At 47.7% G+C, this 13,899-nt stretch overlaps 1 protein-coding gene across 3 annotated transcripts in view; it reads right to left on the reverse strand.

Moving 5' to 3' along the window:
• The window catches only part of IRAG2 (inositol 1,4,5-triphosphate receptor associated 2), a 175,307-nt gene that overhangs the window by 35,894 nt on the left and 125,514 nt on the right, over window positions 1-13,899 (reverse strand). The gene's annotated exons all lie outside the window — the stretch shown is intronic.

A 13,899-nucleotide genomic window follows, 5' to 3' on the forward strand; every position in this document is an offset into this window, starting at 1 on the left:
GCTCTAACACAATTCTCACTCTTTTATCAAGTAACTTGAGTCGCGTTCTCTCTCTCCTGCTTGGACCTCCCTCCCTCCCTCCCTTCCTCCATCCCCCTTCCCGTGTGCTCTCCCCATCTTCCAGCTCCTTCTTGAAATCCCGCCTCCTCCGGGAGGCCTTCTGTGATTACTCACTCATCTCCAGCGGCCAGCCCTCGAGCTCCCTCCCCTTTTGAATCTGCCAAATGATGATAATAATCTTGGTATTTGTTAAGCGCAGAGCACCGTTCTAAGCGCTGGGGTAGATACAGGGTCATCGGGTCGTCCCACGTGAGGCTCACGGTTAATCCCCATTTTACAGAAGAGGTAACTGAGGCCCAGAGAAGTGAAGTGACTTGCCCACAGTCACACAGCTGCCGAGTGGCGGAGCCGGGAGTCGAACCCATGACCTCTGACTCATAAGCCCGGGCTCTTGCCACCGAGCCACGCTGCTTCTCTACAAATGACTGTTCTCCCCATCTCACCCCGGTGAAATCACACCTCCTCCATGAGGACTTTCCTTAATCATCTCTCACCTCTATTTCCCTTCCACTGCCATACGAGGATATGTCCGTATCTATCGTACGTATAATAACGTCTGTCTCCCCACCCCTAGCCTATAAGCTCGTTGCGGGCAGGGAATGTGTTTGTTTATTGTCGTACTGTCGTCTCCCAAACGGTACAGGGCTCCGCAAAGAGGAAGGACCCAATAAATACGATTGAATGTAAGCTCACTGTGGGCAGGGAATGTGTCTATTGTTGTGTTTTACCCTCCCAAGGCCTTAGTCAAGTGCTCTGCACACAGTGAGCGCCGAATAAATACAGTCTAATGAATGAAGAGAACCCCGTGCCTCTGACTTCAAGTCCAGGGCGCTGTCTCTTACCACTAGGGCATGCTGCTCCCCTTTCGCTTAGAACACCGTGCAACGACGACGTTTTTAGCAAGCGAGCTAGGATCACCGACACACATCCTCTCGGCAGTCATTCGGCCCGGAGTATCAGCAGAGGACAGATCACGGGCCTGGGAGTCAGAGATCGTGGGTTCTAATCCCCCCTCGGCCACCCGTCTGCTGTGTGACCTCGGGCAAGACACTCCACTTCTCTGGGCCTCGGTTACCTCATCTGTAATATGGGGATTGAGACTCTGAGCCCCACGTGGGCCGGGGACCGCGTCCAAATCTGATTCGCTTGTATCTACCCCAGTGCTTACTACAGTGCCTGGCACGTAGTAGACGCTTAACAAATCCTACAGCTATTATTAATGGTGGACTATCAAATGTTAGATGTCAGTGGAATCTGGTTTCCCGGCCCCTCCCAGGCTAGCGGACCCTCAAAGACAGTCTTTCCCAGAATGAGGAGAATTTGGGTCTGGGAATGGTGATAAATAAAGGAAAAAGTCAAGGTGATGCAGAAGGGAGTGGGAGAAGAGGAAAGGAGGGCCGAATCAGTCAGGGAAGGCCTCTTGGAGGAGATGGGCCTTCGATAAGATTTTGAAGGCGGGGAGAGGATGAGGAAGACGTTGAAGATGAGGAAGGAAGGGGGTTCCAAGCCAATGGCGGGACATGGGAAAGAGGTGAGATGCGTAGGTTGGTGTTAGAGGATTTCTCTGCTTTGTGCTTTCCACCTGCTTGGTCGGTAATAAGAACCCCTGTGGCATTTGTGAAGTACTTAGTAGGTGTCAAGCACTGTGCTAAATGTTTGGGCGGGTAAAAAACCCACCCAAACCAGGCAGCCTCTCTCCCACAGAGAGCTCACTTGGGTTTGTTGCGCTTAAGTTATCTGAGGGCGCGGGCTTGGGAGTCAGAGGATGTGGGTTCTAATCTTGACTCTGCCACTTGTCTGCTGTGTGATCTTGGGCAAGTCATCTGACTTCTCTGGGCCTCAGTTACCGCATCTGTAAAATGGGGATTAAGACCGCGAGCCCCGTGTGGGACAACCTGATTACCTTGTATGTACCTCGGGGCTTAGAACTGTGCTTGGCACATAGTAAGTGCTTAACAAATGTCACGTACGCCACCGCGGTTCAGTGGAAAGCAACCGTGGTTCAGTGGAAAGAGCACGGGCTTTGGAGTCAGAGGTCATGAGTTCAAATACCAGCTCTGCCACTTGTCAGCTGGGTGACTCTGGGCAAGTCACTTCACTTCTCTGGGCCTCAGTTCCCTCATCTGTAAAATGGGGATTAAGACCGTGAGCCCCACGTGGGACAACCCGATTCCCCTGTGTCTACCCCAGCGCTTAGAACAGTGCTCTGCCCATAGTAAGCGCTTAACAAACACCAACATTATTAACAAATACCATCATTATTATTATTCATTCTTTCATTCAATAGTATTTGAGCGCTTACTATGTGCAGAGCACTGTATCAAGCGCTTGGAATGTACAAATCGGTAACAGATACGGTCCCTGCCCACTGACGGGCTTACAGTTATTATTATATTCACCCCACAACCAGCACTTATGTACATATCCTTTTCCTTTGCTACTTCTTTCTCTCTGTAATTTATCTTTATGTCTGTCTCCCCCTTTCATTCATTCAGTCTTATTCATTGAGCAGTGTGCAGTGCACTGTCCTAAGCGCTCGGGAAAGTACGACACAACAATAAACAGTGATATTCCCTGCCCAGGAGGAGCTCACAGTCTAGAAGGGGGGGAAACAGATAAGAATGCAGGTTTCTCGAGGGGAGGGATTGTGTCTACCATCTCCGATGTCCTCTCCCAAGTGCTTGGCACAGCGCTCTCCTCACAGTAAGTGCTTAGTGAATACCATGTAATGATTAGCTGGGAGTACAGGTATCGAACCCCCATTTTACAGATGAAGAAAACCGAGGCTCATAGAAGGTGACTTGCAATCAATCACATTTATTGAGCACTTCATATCACGCTCTGCATATAGTAAGTGCTAGGGAGACCGCAACAGATGCCTCCCCCGCCCACATTGAACTTACAGCCTGGAGGGGGACACTCAATCATTCATTCAACTGTATTTTTTGAGTGCTTCCTGTGTGCGGAGCACTGTACTAAGCACTTGGGAGAGTCCAACAGGACAATCAACAGACACATTCCCTACCCCCAATAAGCTTATAGTCTAGATGGGGGAATGAACATTAATATAAATAAATGAACTCTGGATTCCTACTTAAGTGCCCGTGGGGCTGAGGAAGGGATGAACGAAGGGTACAAATCCACATTCACAGCTTGGACGTGGAGAGCCGAGATTAGAACCCCGTTCCTCTACGCCCAGCCCGGGGCTCTATCCACTAAGTGACCACTGAAGACGTACTATTCTTACTACTTCCACCACTTTCTTAAAAGGAATTTTGGGGGCGAAACACTGAGCCCCCACTGAATCAATTTTTTTTTTTGAGCGCTTAAGAGCACTGTATTAAGCGCCTGGGAAGTTACGGTACAACAGAGTTGGTACATTACCTGCCCACGAGGAGTTTACAGTTTCTACAGGGGGAGACAGACATTAATATGGATAGATTAGGGATGCGTACATGACGATACCAGTTATGGCATTTGCTAAATGCTTACTATGTGCCAGTCACTGTACTAAGCGCCGGGGTGGATACAAGCCAATCGGGTTGGACACAGTCCCTGTTCCACTTGGGCTCGTGGTCTCAATCCCCATTTTACAGACGAGTTAACCGAGGCATAGGGAAGTAAAGTGACTTGCCCAGGGTCGCACGGCAGATTAGCGGAGGTGCCGGATTTAGAACCCAGGACCTTCTGACTCTGTTGTGGGGCTGAGGGAGGGGTGACTACTCAGTGCTTAAAGGGGACAGATTCAAAGGGGTAGAAGATGCAGAAGGGAGAGGGAGCAGGGGAAAATGAGGGCTCGGTCAGGGATAGGCCTCTTTGGAGGAGATATGGTTTTAATAAGGCTTTTGAAGGTTGGGGGAATTAGTGGTCTGGCATATATGGAGGGCAGGGCGGGAGGGAGTTTCAGGACTGAGGATAAACTACATTAAACTTGCAGAATAATAACGATGATAATGGCATATTTCAGGGCTTACTGTGTGTCAAGAGCCTACCGAGAGCTCACCTCCTACAAGAGGCCTTCCCAGACTGAGCTTTCTCTCTTCCCTCTGCTCCCTCTCTGCTCCCTCCCCCCGTCTCCCCTTCACCTCCCTTCAGTTAAGCCTCCTTTCCTTCTCCTCCTTCCCCTCTCCCTTCCCCTCACTTCAGCACTGTGCTCATTTATATATATTTTTATGACCCTATTTATTTTGTTAATGAGGTGTCCCTCCCCTTGATCCCATTTATCGTGATTTTGTTGTCTCGTTTTTGTCCGTCTGTCTCCCCCGATTAGACTGTGAGCTCGTCCCTGGGCAGGGCTCGTCTCTCTCTGTTGCCGAATTGTCCATTCCAAGCGCTTAGTACAGTGCTCTGCACATAGTGAGTGCTCAATAAATACTATTGAATGAATGAACGAAGCACCTTCCTAAATGCCAGGGTAGATTCGAGCTAACCAGGTTGGACACCGTCCCTGTCCCACATCGGGCTCACAGTCTTAATCCCCGTTTTACCGATGAGGGAACTGAGGCTCGGAGATGTGACTTGCCTAAGGTCACCCAGCAGAACAGTGATGAAGCCAGGATGAGAAGGATGAAGCCGGGCTCCGCTAGGCCTTGAGAAGGTAAGGCAAGAGGTTTCTGGGTGGGTCAGGAGGACGGTGAAGGGCATCTTTTTCAAATCATCCTTGTGCGTCGGCTGTCTCCCTCCTAGAAACCGTCAGCTAATCCACTGCCCAACTGCCAACTGTCTATTCCCAGCAACAGCTAGCATAAAGCTGCTAGGATTCTGTTCAAGAAACCCACCTCTCCCTTGGCAACAGGCAAAAAAAAAAAAAAAAATCCAACTCAGCTTTCCTTCTCATCCCGGGGAATCCGGTAAGTACAGAGATGTGAGTAGTAATAACGATAACATTAAGAATAATGATCGTAATAATGGTAATGAAGTAACAATAGTAATAAAGCAGCATGGCTCAGAGGAAAGAGCCTGGCTGGGGAGTCACGGGTCATGGGTTCAAATCCAGCCTTCGCCATTTGTCAGCTGTGTGACTTCGGGCAAGTCACCGAACTTCTCCGTGCTTCAGTTACCTCATCTGCAAAATGGGGATTCAGACTATGAGCCCCACGTGGGACAACCACCCGATCACCTTGTATCCTCCCCAGTGCTTAGAACAGTGCTTTGCACATAGTAAGCGCTTCACAAGTGCCATCACTGTTATTAGAGAAGCAGCGCGGCTTAGCGGAAAGAGCACGGGCTTGGGTGTCAGAAGTCGTGGGTTCGAATGGCAGCTCTGCCACTTGTCAGCTGTGTGACTTTGGGCAAGTCACTTAGTTTCTCTGTGCCTCAGTTACCTCATCTTTAAAAATGGGGATTAAAAATATGTGAGCCCCACTTGGGTCTAGCCGATTACCCAGAGCTTAGAACAGTGCTCTGCACACAGTAAGCACTTAACAATAATAATAATAAAGCATAGCTCAGTGGAAAGAGCCCGGGCTTGGGAGTCAAAGGTCATGGGTTCGAATCCCAGCTTTGCCACTTGTCAGCTGGGTGACTGTGGGCAAGTCACTTCACTTCTCTGGGCCTCAGTGCCCTCATCTGTCAAATGGGGATGAAGACTGTGAGCCTCACGTGGGACGACCTGATTCCCCTGTGTCTACCCCAGTGCTTAGAACAGTGCTTCGGCGCATAGTAGGCGCTTAACAAACACCAACGTTATTATAGAGAAGCAGTGTGGCTCAGTGGAAAGGGCTTGGGCTTCAGAGTCAGCAGTCATGGGTTCGAATCCCGCCTCTGCCACTCGTCAGCTGTGTGACTGTGGGCAAGTCACTTAACTTCTCTGGGCCTCAGTTCCCTCATCTGGAAAATGGGGATTAACTGTGAGCCTCATGTGGGACAACCTGATTCCCCTGTATCTACCCCAGCGCTTAGAACAGTGCTCTGCACATAGTAAGCGCTTAACAAATACCAACATTATTAATAATGTTTATTAATAATAATGTTGGTATTTGTTAAGCGCTTACATTAATAATGTTTATTAATAATAATGTTGGTATTTGTTAAGCGCTTACTATGTGCAGAGCACTGTTCTAAGCGCTGGGGTAGACACAACCGTTATCATTATTATTATTAACTGTAATGACAGTAATAATGATAATAATTACTGCACACAGTAAGCAGTAGCAGAAATAGTAATCATAAAGTAATAATAACGGTAATAATAATAGCGATAACAGGAACTGTAGGTAGGGAATGTGACTGTTTATTGTTATATTGTACTCTCCCAAGGGCTTAGGTCAGTGCTTTGCACACAGTAAGTGCTCAATAAATATGACTGGCAATAATAGTAATAATACTAATAGCAATAATACTAATACTAATAGTACTGATATTTGTTAAGCACTTACTATCTGCCAAACCTGAATAAGCACTAGGGTAGATACAAGATAATCTGGTCCCACAAGGGACTCACAGCCTAAGTAGGAGGGAGAACAGATACTGAATCCCCATTTCACAGATGAGGGAACTGAGGCACAGAGAAGTCAAGTGACTCTCCCAAGCTCACACAGCAGACAAGTAGGGGAGCCGGGATCAGAACCCATGACCTTCAGACTCCCAGCCCCGGGCTCTAGCCACTCCGCCATGCTGCTTCTCATAGGACTCAATTCTGTGAGAGGTCGGACCTTCTGAGTAATGGTAAAGTTATTTGTCACCATTAGAAATGAAATTAATTAATCTCAGGGTCACCTCATCGATCACAATTTTGGGAGGTCACCAAACCTGAGTGAGAGGTTCTCGGCGTCACCTCATCTCAGTGAGCCTCATCGAGCCAATTTCTTCAACCCTGGAAAACTCCAAAATATTCAGGCTAAAGAATCCCAAATTTCATTGCTCTATCATTAACAATGATGATAATAATAATAATAACAACACTGAATACTATTACTACTAATCACAATAATAGTACTAATCATGGCATGCGAATCGCCTATTATGTGCCAAGCACTGTATTAGACACTGGGGTAGATACAAGATGATCAGGTCAGACACAAGGCCATGTCCCACATGGGGCTCACGGTCTGAGAAAGGGGAGAGGGGGCAGTGAATCTGCATTTACAGATGAGGCATTTGAGGCGCAGAGAAGTGAAGTGACTTGCCCAACGTCAGACAGAGGAAAAGTGGCAGAGTCAGGATTAGAACCCAGGTCCTTCTGACTCCCAGGCTCTATCCACTAGGCCAAGCTGCTTCTCCACACACTAACAAGTGATCACAGGGCTGTTGCAAATGGAATTTGGCTTCCTTCTCACAGATGACAAACCAATCGACTTGTCTCTCACGTGGATTAATATTATTTACTGAGAACAAACTCATGTGAAAAGCACTGGATGAAAGGTTCCTGAGAGTACAAGAGAGGAGAGTTAGGAAAAGCAGCGTGGCCCACTAGGTAGAGCATAGGCCTGGGAGTCAGGAGGACCTGGGTTCTAATTCTGTCTCCATCTGTCTGCTGGGTGACCTTGGGCAAGTCACTTACTCTCTCTGTGCCTCAGTTACCTCATCTGTAAAATGGAGATTAAGACTGTGAACCCCACGTGGGTCAGGGACAGTGCCCAATCCGATTAGATTGTATTTACTCCAGGGCTTACTATAGTGCCTGGAATATAGTAAGCGCTTAACAAATGCCATCAAACACTCACACCATCGGAAGCAGCGTGGCTCAGTGGAAAGAGTCCGGGCTTGGGAGTCTGAGGTCATGGGTTCGAATTCCGGATCTGCCACTTGTCAGCTGGGTGACTTTGGGCAAGTCACTTAGCTTCTCTGTGCCTCAGTTACCTCATCTGTAAAATGGGGATTAACTGTGAGCCTCATGTGGGACAACCTGATTACCCTGTAGCTACCCCAACACTTAGAAAGGTGCTCTGCACATAATAAGCGCTTATCAAATACCAACATTATTATTATTATTACATACATACACACTCTCTGTCTCGTGGATTGGTTATAAGCACCTCGTGGACTGGAAATGAGTCTGACTTTCTGTTCTTTCCCGAGTGCTCAGTACAGTGCGTCGCAACCCAGAGTGTGCTCAATAGATACTTTTATTGATACTACAAAGATATGTTGCCAGCTGTCGATTTTTTTTTTTAATCCTTCACCATATAGCAGACAGGTCTCACAACAGAAGCAGCCTCTCATTCCATTACCGGTCTGAGAAAGTCTCCATGAAAGGTCAAGAGAATAGTTTCTCTAAATGCACCTGACCCTCTCCCACTAAAGGAAAAAAAACCCCACACAGAATCATCGTGTACAACCACCGCCAGGGAGACGAGGGTCTCATGATTCCTCAGCTAAAAGCACGTCATGTCACGTTGAGACTTGACCTCATGCAAATAGGTGTTATTTATGGCCCGATTTGAATTCGAGGGGAAGCCGTTGGGTGAGAATTCGATTGACCTGATATGTCCTATTCAGGTCTCTTTTTGGTTCTTCTGGTCTGATTAGGATCAAAGACAGCAAAAGGAGATAGGAAGGTTTTGGATCCAAACCTTGCCACACATCAAATACCAAAAAAATTAAAAAAGTAATATAAAAAATGCCCTTTTGAAGAAGACCACCTATATAACTCAGATTAAAACAGTCATCGTACACAGGGTAAGAACCAATTCTTAATTTTAGTTCTGCCACAAACGAAACTCACCATGTCCCTAGACCTCACGTGGGTAAGCACTTTTCAACCTTGTAAGATGACATAAAGAGGTAGCAAAAGCTTTTTAGTAATTATTATTACTGTGGTACTTAAGTATTTACTCTGTGCCAAGCACTGTAAGAAGCTCCGGTGTAGATACAAAATACAGGCACCCGTACATACAACACACACAGTCCCTGTCCCACATGGGGCTCAGCAATGAAGTAGGAGGGCGTGGGATTTAATCCCCATTTTAGAAAGGAGGAAATTGAAGCACAGAGAAGTTAAGTGACTTGCTCAAAGTCACATGGGAAGCAAGTGGCAGAGCCTGGAATAGAACTCAGATCCTCTGCCTCCCAGGTCCCAGGCTTTTTCCACTAGGCCAAGCTGCTTCAGAGGAATGGTCAAGTTATTTGCCACCGTTAGAAATGACATGAATTAATGACAGGGGACAAGTCCCATCAGGTCACGAGGAGTCGACAGACAGCTGATGTTAATTATAAACCACTCTGCTGCAGGTCACCAGTGGAATCAAGAGACCTGAATTTTAGTTCCTCCTCTGCCTTCACCACACTTCACTTCATCTTTCCCAGAAGGATCTCTAAAGGCAATCTCCTGCCTTCTCTCAAAATCCACTCCCTCCACCTGCACATCCAACCCTATTTCTTCGCACTTCAAAACATTCGCCACCCCCCTCCCAAATTCCCTTCTTAACTGCCATTTTCAACTGTTCACTCTCCAGTGGCTTCTTCCCCACTGCTTTTAAACACACCCACATCTCCCCTATTCTAAAAAAAACCCTCTTCCTTGACCTCAAGGTTCCCTCCGGTTATCGCCCCATCTCTCTCCTCCCATTCCTCTCCAAACCCCTTGAGTGAGCTGTTTACTCAAGTTCCTCTCCTCCAATTCTCTCCTTGTCCCCCTCCAATCAGGCTTCTGTCCTCTTCACTCCACAGAAACCGCCCTCATTATTATTAAAGGCCACCAACGACCTCCTCCTTGCCAAATCCAACGGCCTCTACCCAATCTTAATCCTTCTTAACCGCTCGACTGCCTTCGACACTGTGGACCACCCCTTCTCCTGAAAACATTATCTAACCTCGGCTTCCCCGTCACTGTCCTCTCCTGGTTCTTCTCTTATCTTTCTGGCTGTTCATTCCCAGTCTCTTTCGCAGTTTCCTCCTCTGCCTGCCACCCCCCAACTGTGGGGGTCACTCAAAGTTTGGTTCTGGGTCCCCTTCTATTCTCCATCTACGCCCACTTCCTTGGAAACCTAATTCACTCACACGGCTTCAACTATCGACTCTATGCGGACGACTCCCAAATCTGCCTCTGCCTCTCTCCCTCTCTGCAGTCTAGCCTTTCCTCCTGCCTTTAAGACCTCTCTAGAGAAGCAGCGTGGTTTAGTGGAAAGAGCACGGGCTTGGGAGTCAGGGGATGTGGGTTCTAATTGTGGCTCTGCCACTTGTCTGCTGTGTGACCTTGGGCAAGTCATGTAACTTTGTTGTGCCTCAGTTATCTTATCCGGAAAATGGGGATTAAGACACAGAGCCCCACGTGGGACAACTTGATTACCTTGTATCTACCCCAGCACTTAGATCAGTACTTGGCACATAGTAAGCGCTCAACATATACCATTATTATTATTATTTGGATGTCCTCCCGTCACCTTCAGTTTAATATGGCTAAAACAACTTATCTTCCCACCCAAACCCTGTCCGCCCACTCACTTTCTCATCACAGTTGATGGCACCCCCATCCTTCCTGTCTCACAAGCCCACAACCTCGGCATTATCCTCGACTTCTCTCTCTCATTCAACCCACATATTCAAGCCGTCGCTAAATCCTGTCAGCTCTACCTTCACAACATGGCTAAAATCCGCCCCTTCCTCTCCCTCCGAACTGCTCCCACATTAATGCAAGCGCTTATCCTAGCCCGGCTTGATTATCGTATCAGCCTCCTCGCTGACCTCCTGCCTCCTGTCTCTCCCAACTCCAGTCCCTATTCCACTCTGCTGTCCCCATCATTTTCCTTCAGCAATGTTCCGACCATGTTTTTCTCCACTGCTCAAGAAACTCCAGTGGTTGCCCATCCACCTCCACAGACCAAAACTCCTCACCGTTGGCTTTAAAGCACTCGATCCCCTCACCCCCTCCTACCTCACCTCACTAATCTCCTACTACAACCAAGCCTACACACTCTGTTCCTCTAACACTAACCTTTTCACTGTACCTCCATCTTACCTATCTCGGCACCGACCACTCGCCCACATCCTACCTCTGGCCAGGAACGCCCTCCCTCCTGAGATCAGACAGATGATAGCTCTCCCTCACTTCAAAGTCTTATTGAAGGCCCATCTCCTCCAAGAAACCTTCCCTGACTAAGCTCTCCTCTTCTCCCACTCCTGTCTTCGTCACCTTTACTTGCTCCCTTCATTCATCTTCCCTTTCACCCCCACAACATATATGTATATGTCTGTAATTTACAGATATTAATGTCTGTCTCCCCATCTAGACTGTGAGCTCGATGTGGGCAGGGAATGTGTCTGTTTGTTGTTGAACTAACCAATTACTTAGTTCAGTGCTTTGCACACAGTAAGTCCTCAATAAATACAAATGAATGAACCACACAGGATCTATGCATGGTACTGTATTTTTCCCCTCCTCCAATCTCCATCCACCCCAACTCAAATTCCACTCTCTGACCACAACCTCCTCACCTGCTTTCTCTCTCTCTCACACACTCCCGATCCTTTACACCCAAATCTGTCCTGTTCCCCCACAGAGACTTCTGATCTTTTGACCACCCCCCCGCCCCCCACCTATTTTCTCAAATCACCACGCCCCAGTTAGCTGATAGAGCCAGGGCCTGGGAGTCAGAAGTCATGGGTTCTAATCCCGGCTCTGCCACGTGTCTGCTGTGTGCCTCTGGGCAAGTCGCTTCACTTCTCTGGGCCTCAGTTACCTCAGCTGGAGAATGGGGATTGAGACTGTGAGCCCCATATGGGACGGGGACTGTGTTCAACCCGATTTGCTGGTATCCACTCCAGTGCTTGGGCTATAGTAAGCATATAACAAACACCATAATTATTACACTCAAACTATCTTCTCTTGACACACAAATCCATGACCTTAACACCACCTTCTCCACTGAATTTCATTTCTTCACTCCCCTTGGGAAATTACAATGCAACAATAAACAGGAGCATCCCCTGCCCACAACGAGTTTACAGTCTAGAGGGGAATAACTGTGGCATTTGTTAAGTACGTACTAGGTTCTAAGAGCTGGGGTAGATACAAGCTAATCAGGTTGGACACAGTCCTCGTCCCACATGGGGCTCATAGTCTTCACCTCCGTTTTACAGATGAGGCAACTGAGGCACAGGGCAGTTAAGTGGCTTGCCCTAGATCACACAGCAGATGAGTGGTGGAGCCGGGATTAGAATCCACAACCTCTGACTCCCAAGCCCCTGCTCTTTCCACTGGGCCACAACCCTGGATCATCTTCCCAATAGCCTTCCTCTGCTCATTCATTTATTCATTCATTCGATCGTATTTATTGAGCGCTTACTATGTGCAGAGCACTGGGCTAAGTGCTTGGGAGAGTACAACACAACAATAAACAGATACTTTCCCGGCCCATCTTGGGATGGAGGGGGTATGGAGCCCTGTTGGTTGAAATCTAGACACCAGGCTGATCTCTTCCATCTCAATTACCTCCTTTCCGGCTCTAGTTCAGCCTTTCCCTGCCTCCGGGAAAAATACTTCTTCTTCCTCTCCCCTGCCTGATGGGTTTATCGCTCATGTCAGCCGTTTCAGACTTCACTTCCTCCTTCATTCATGCAAAGGGATTTATTGAGCGCTTACTGCATGCGGACCACTGTACAGAGCGCTTTGGAGGGTACGATATAACAATAAATAGACATTCCCTGCCCACTCCTCAAACCCCCACCCCCTTCAGATCCCTCCCCAACTCTCGCCCCCGGTCATGTACTTCATCGATAATATTTAGGGGTGGAGCATTTGTTCATCAGGGGAGAAGTCTGTTATCGGGAGGCTGGCAGGCAAGGGAAGGGGCGATGGTCAAACTCGCAGAAGTGTAAAAACTTTCGGACCCTTAAAAGGAGTTCATTTGGGGAGCTTCTGGTCAGGACTCCTGGAGCTCGGTATGTAATTGGCATCCACATCACTTAGGTACACATCTATCAATTCTATATTATAAATTATTTCTATTACAGTCTGTCTCCCTTTCTAGACCGGAAACTCGTTGTGGGCAGGGAATGTATCTGTTATATTGTTCTATTATACTCTCCCAAGTGCTTAGTATAATACATTGCTCTGCACACGGTAAGCACTCAAATACAATTGAATGAATGCTCGGCACACAGTTAAGTGCTCAATAAATACCATTGATGATGATAATAATAATAATGTTGGTATTTGTTAAGCGCTTACTATGTGCAGAGCACTGTTCTAAGCGCTGGGGTAAACACAGGGGAATCAGGTTGTCCCACGTGGGGCTCACAGTCTTAATCCCCATTTTACAGATGAGGGAACTGAGGCACAGAGAAGTTAAGTGACTTGCCCACAGTCACACAGCTGACAAGTGGCAGAGCTGGGATTCGAACTCATGAGCCCTGACTCCAAAGCCCGTGCTCTTTCCACTGCGCCACGCTGCTTTGATTAGGCTTGGTCACCCTAAGATATTTCCTGCTTCTCTACAGTCCTGTCCTCCTCCTGCCCCATTCCTTCATTTCATATTTAGTGAACGTTTACTGTGTGCAGAGCACTGTACTAAGCATTTGGAAGAGTACAAAATAACAATAAACAGACACATTCCCTGTCGTCAATGTCAATGAGTATCCCTCTTCGATTCTTCCATCCTTTCCAGCGGTACCTCAAGAGAATAGCTCTTGCCTCTTTTTTTTTTTATGGTATCTGTTCAGCGCTCACTGTGTGCCAGGCACGGAACTAAACTCTGGGGTCAATACAAGCTAATCAGGTTGGATACGGTCCTAGTCCCACATTGGGCTCAGAGTCTTAAAATTCCCATTTTACAGGTGAGGTAACTAAGCACAGAGAAGTGACTTACCCAAGGCCGCACAGCACAAGTGGCAGAGCTGGGATTAGAAGCCAGATCTTTCTGACTCCCGGGCCCATACTCAAGGCCTCACTGTTTCACACAG

The sequence above is a fragment of the Ornithorhynchus anatinus genome, chromosome 2 (genome assembly GCF_004115215.2).
Source record: "Ornithorhynchus anatinus isolate Pmale09 chromosome 2, mOrnAna1.pri.v4, whole genome shotgun sequence".
NCBI lineage: Eukaryota > Metazoa > Chordata > Mammalia > Monotremata > Ornithorhynchidae > Ornithorhynchus > Ornithorhynchus anatinus.